The sequence below is a fragment of the Castanea sativa genome, chromosome 3 (assembly GCF_040712315.1).
Source record: "Castanea sativa cultivar Marrone di Chiusa Pesio chromosome 3, ASM4071231v1".
NCBI lineage: Eukaryota > Viridiplantae > Streptophyta > Magnoliopsida > Fagales > Fagaceae > Castanea > Castanea sativa.
In genome coordinates, this window is record NC_134015.1 from 29,455,382 (window position 1) to 29,461,925 (window position 6,544).

Genomic DNA, 6,544 nt, shown 5'->3' on the forward strand with positions numbered 1-6,544 from the left:
TGGATAGTAGAGGATGTCTGCTAAACTCCTATTGTCTATTAACACCCTTTTAGTTATGCAATTCGCAATTGCCGAAGTGATGACAATTGCATCATCATAAGGATGATGAAGTCATCTAGCATCCTTGTCCATGAAAATGATTGCAGGCTCGTCTTCCCCAATTGCCCTTGGTGGTCGTCCAATTAGTTGGACATTCTAGACTACTTGCAAGTAGGTCTTCTTGACTTTGGACGAGCTTCCGGTTGATATGCACCCTACAATGACTCTTATTTCTCCAAGCGATTGACGCACTGGTTCTTCTTCTTTTCTTTTCATTGTTTGCCTTTTGTCTTTATGATCCCGTTCAACGAAATTTTTCAACTTTCCCTACTTAATGAAAATTTCAATTTGTTGCTTCAAGTCATAACACTCGTCCGTATTGTGTCCATGGTCTCGGTGGAAACGACAGTACTTACTTTTGTTTCGCTTGCAAGGGTCTCCTTTCAACTTCTCAAGCCATTTTAAGGACTGGTCATCTTTGATCTGCATCAACAATTGGTCAAGCAGGGTATTTAAGGGAATGTAAATGGAGTATTGTCCCGAGGACGACCCTCGCTTTCTTGCTGTCACAATCCCTTTTCTCCCCTGTTTTGGCCTTTTTTGGACGAGGACCCTGCTCCTGATGGTGTATATAACCATTTTCCACTTGCTCTATCTTCTTCTTCTTCTTCTTAGCAATAATGGTGTATTCAGCATTCATGAAACTGTGGGCGAAATGTATCAACTCAGCCATAGTCTATGGCTCCTTATCCTACAGTTTATGAATGAACAAACCAGAATTAACTCCATTATAGAAGTTGCCAATAGAATCTTGTCATCCATCTCGTCCACCAACAGGGCTTCTCTATTAAAGTGGCTAATGAAAGAATGCAGACTCTCGTTTTCTCCTTGTTCTATGCTCAGCAAACTAGACGAGGAACGATTATGTCTTTGGCCTCCAACAAAGTTGTTGACGAATAACTTACTTAACTCTTGGAACGAAGTTATGGTATTTGGTGGTAGCTTTCCAAACCATACTCTGGTTAGGCCTTTCAACATGCTAGGAAAGGCTCTGCACATGATTTCGTCTGGAACACTTTGGAGATGCATGGTCGTCTTGAATATTGCAATGTGATCACAAGGATCCCACGTTCCATCATATGAGTCCAAGGTAGGCATTTTGAATTTGGAGGGTAGGGGATAACTTGTGATGGACGCAATGAAGGGAGAGTCAGTCATGTGGACAAGATCATCCACATGATTTGCTCTCCTCATGGAATCTTTCATCTCCTCTATGTCTCTTTTCATCTGATCCATCTCTCTCTCTCCAATTGTGGTACCCTATGAGTGAAGGTACCTTTGGATTGATCTCCTTCAGCATTGTTCTAGCCCCTTCATTTTTTGAATTTTGTCCCCGTTCTTCGCCATGTTGATGTTAACATTGTCTATTAACTTCTCTAGTTAACTCCTAGTTTTGTTGCGTTAATTTTGCCATTATAGCTGTCATGGACTGCAATTGTTGTTGGACATTCAATGATGATTCTGGTGCATGGTTTGGGTGACTAAAGGCGTTTCCACTCTCCTGGTATCCTGGACTAGTGGCCATCGACCTAGTTCGAACCATGTAGCCTTTTTATCTTGGAAGGCAAGGAAGTTAGTACTTAAAAACTTTACGACTCTTTCCCACAGACAGCGCCAACTAATGATGCATAAAAATCAGTAGGCTGGAACGTTTCAGGCTATGGTGATGGTTGTAGGTCCTGAAAAGAAAGAAAGAACTATCAAAGGTGACCAGTGTAACTCGACCAAGAACACTCCGACAATTAAATCAGTTTTCTCTCTAGAACACAATTATAGGAAATAGTGAATGGTAGAACTTACCTTACGTGAATGGGACTTGTTCCTTTTATAGAGAGTTGGAAGTAAGTCTACTTGTTCGGATCCATTATCATCATGGGTAATACTTAATAGAGAAAAGGAACAAGTCAACTTTTGAAGCCATTATTTTCCCAAATAAAGCCATTGTTTTCTACTAATTGGACTGGCTATAGATTTATACTAATTCTCCTCATGCCACAATGTTTGTGGCAGCCACTTTACTCCAGTGTCAGTTATGTTAGCTGGCATTGCTTTTTGTAAAAAGCCAACCTTATTAGCTGGTCTCAAATATCGCACTCATAATTGAGTTGAGTTTACTTTTTACTTGTCCACATACACACACACACACTTAATGAATCTATTCCACAAAAATACATAATGTTTTTTGCATGCATAATTGATTTGAGTTTACATTTTAACTAATATCGTTACAATCATTGTCCAACAAATATCGCACTCATAATTGAGTTGAGTTTACATTTTACTTATCCATGTATAATTAATTTATTTCTCAAAAAATACATAGTGTTATTGCATGCACATTGAGTTGGGTTTACTTTTTTTTAACTAACAAAATCGTTGCAATTGTTTGAAACTTTATTTGAGGAAATACCATAGTTATGTTAGCCACTACTACCTTTTGCAAAAAGCTAACTTGATTAGCTGCCCCAAATATCACTCTTAATTAGGTCGAGTTTACTTTTTACTTGTCCATGTATATTTAATTTATTTATTTCTCAAAAAAATACATAATGTTTTTGCGTGCATAATTGAGTTGGGTTTACTTTTTAACTAACATCATTACATTCATTGTCCAACAAAAAAAAAAGGCACCCATAATTGAGTTAAGTTTACGTTTTACTTATCTATATCTCAAAAAATACATAATGTTATTGCATGAATTATTGAGTTGGGCTTTCTTTTTAACTAGCAAAATCATTGCAATTGATAGAAACTTTCATTAAAGGAAATACCATAGTTATGCTAGCAGTTGTTGCATTTTTTAGAAGGCTAACCTTATTAGATGGCCCTAAATATCACACTCATAATTATGTTGACTTTACTTTTTACTTGTTCGTGTATACTTGATGAATCTATTCCTCAAAAAAGATAATGTTTTTGTGTATATAATTTAGTTGGGTTTACTTTTTAACTAATATCTTTACAATCATTGTCCAACAAATATTGCACTCATAATTGAATTGACTTTATGTTTTCCTTATCCATTTATAATGAACCTATTTCTCAAAAAATACATAATATTATTGCATGCATTATTGAGTTGGGTTTACTTTTTAACTAATAAAATAGTTGCAATCGGTAAAACTTTCATTGAAGAAAATGCAATTACATCCCTTTAAGCTTTAATATTAAGTGGTATTTGAAAAGTTCAATGTATTCCAATGCCTCTTTAGTTTGATATAACTAGATTAATGATTTTTTTTTTTTTTGCGCATTATGATTGTGTTTGGGACCAACTAATAAGGCTGGCCTTTTACAAACTTAAAGAGTATTACACACACACACACACACGTAAATCAGCATTTTATGAAGGTCATCCACCCTCTTCTTTTCATGTAGTAGCCTAATTTCTTCTAAGTTTTATTTCATATTATTGTAGGTATTGTTAAATTCTTCTCGAGAGGTTAATTTTAATTAAAGAATAATAATCTTATCAAAATAGATTGCTAAAATATTCTTACTTGACTGTGTTTTTAATGTAATTATTGTATTTATGTTTAAACATATGTTCAATATAAGATTTGAATGAATCATAATCTTATTTGAAAAGAAGTTTTGCAATCTTCCTAACCTATGAGAATTTGAAGGAAAGATTTGTTTGTACTTGTTACTGTTGCATATTTGCGTGGAAATAATAAAGAACATTCACCTAAGGTAATGGATCCTAAGGTAAGTTCTACCATTCACTATTTCCTATAAAGCCATTATTTTCCCAACAATTCTAAAGATATTTTGAAGGATAATAATAAGTCATTTTCTCCAAGAAGTCAAAGATTATTTAATCTTCGTTTCCTAAGAAACATACAGTCATTATATTTTATTTCTCTTGACACCGGAGTGTTCCAAGTTCCAGCAAACCCAATCTGATACTAATCCGGCCCAAATGTTTTCCTTGAAGATCCGAAGTGTAGCCCATCATTTGAACTTCTTTTTTTTATCATTAATAATGAAGTCAAACAGTCTTTAATTAGTGTCTCTTAAGATGTATCAGACTTTATGTTTTATTTCTTCTAATCAAACAAGTATTTTATTGTGTTTCTAGTTCCTAAGAGTCATGTCTAACTTTAGTCATGTTAAGTTAATGTTTTAATTGCTATTTCCATTTTCATATGCTTAGAGGGTTGTTCTAACTCTCTTTAAGCCTTTTGGCTGAATTAAATAAAAATTAGAGTGTATTTTAATATTAAAAGCTTGTGCTTTTCAAAAGATGGATTTCTTTTAATTTAATTCTTATCCCTTGGGTGGATTCCTTTAGGTGGCGAGTCTCAATTTCTGTATCTCTTGGATTGTGTTAATCTGAATCTCATAGAGTGGTGAGCTAATCTAATTTTGTATCCTTGGTTAAATTCTTTTGGGTGGTGTTATCTGTATCCCTTTGGGTTTATTTTGGTAGTGAGCTTATCTATCATTTTAATTCTTGAGTATTTTTATTATCCCATATAACTAGAAAATATAAAAATACATACATCCACCCTACCCTCATTTATCATATCGAAGAAGTTTGGGTTGCCCCATACAAATCCAGTATCAATAAATTTGGTATTTCCTTCAATGAACATTTCCACTAATTGCAACAATTTTATTAGTTAAAAAGTAAACCCAACTCAATAAGGCATGACATAACATTATGTATTCAACTCAATTAAGAGTGCAATATTTGTTAGACAATGATTGTAACGATATGAGTTCAAAAGTAAACTCAGCTCAATTATGCTCGCAAAAACATTATGTATTTTTTGAGGAATAGATTTATTAAGAATACATAAATAAGTAAAAAGCTTAACTCAATTATGAGTGTAATATTTGGAATTAGCTAATAAAACTGGCTTTTAGGAAAAGGCAGTGATGGCTAACATAACAATGGTATTTCCCTCAATGAAAGTTTCCACCAATTGCAACGATTTTATTAGTTAAAAAGTCAACTCAATTCAATAATACATGAAATAACATTATGTATTTTTTGAGAAATAGATTCATTATACATAGATAAGTAAAACATAAACTTAACTCAATTATGAGTGCGATATTTGTTGGACAATTATTGTATCGATATTAGTTAAAAAGTAAACTCAACTCAAATATGCATAGAAAACATTATGTATTCTCTGAGAAATAGATTCATTAAATAAGTAAAAAGTAAACTCAACTCAATTATGAGTGCGACATTCAGCACTAGCTAATACGATTGATTTTTGCAAAAAGCAACTAGCATTACTATGATATTTTCCTTCAATAAAAATTTCCACCAATTGCAACAATTTTATTAGTTAAAAAGTAAACCCAACTCAATAATGCATGCAATAACATTATATATTTTTTGAGAAATAGATTTGTTATACATACATAAGTAAAATGTAAACTCAACTCAATTATGAGTACTAGTAATAAAGATTACAATTCCTATCATAATCTTCATTCAGTGTACCAAACATACCCTAAATATTATTGGAAACTTATCACATAATTGATTTTATTACTAATTTAAGGTTAACAGGATTTAAGGCCTCTTAGCCTAAATCAAGTATCAGACTATGTTCCAACTATGAGAATGAGTTTATAGGTTTTATTAAATCTGACTAATTCTTAAAATCTATATATTTAAGCTCAACACATTCCAAAAAGCATATATATATATATATATATACACACACACACACATTTAGGGTACGTTTGGTACACTGAATGGAGATTAAGACAAGAATTGTAATCTTTATTACTAGTAATAAAATGTGTTATAATGTAATAATTAAACTTATTCATTAGTTTGGTTATAAGTTATAATATTAGAATGAAACTTAACATTTATTTTAGAAAATATTTTACTCATACAATTATATTTCTTTAAAAATTGTTATTTTTAAATTTAAGAGAGATATGTGTTATTCTTTATGATTTTTTATTTTTATAATTATTAGATGTATATGAAAAGTTTATTTATTTGGAAATATATTAAGTTTTGAAATTATTACACTTACTAAGGAATAACTAATACAACATTTTAAAGATGAATAGTTATTCCTCATTTTGAAAAATAGCTATTCATAAGAAATGATTATTCCATGTAATAAAAACATAACCAAACTAAAGAATAACTAAACCCTAAGAATATTACATTACAGCGTCTATTACAGTCTACTAAACATGTCCTTATTAAAAAAATAACGTAGGTAAGATGAAACTATTAGGTTTCTACAAACAAAACGTACAATTATTGCAAAAATATTTTCTATTTTAAAATTTTCAGATAAATTAAATTACTCAACATTCTTACTTGTAAAAAATGGAAACTTCACAAAATTCCAAAGAGTATATATACCATCCTTATAACATCCTTCTTTGTCACATAAGGTATTTTCGTGAGATCCCGCACCTCCATACCTTTAGTATTTGAAACATTTAAATTGAA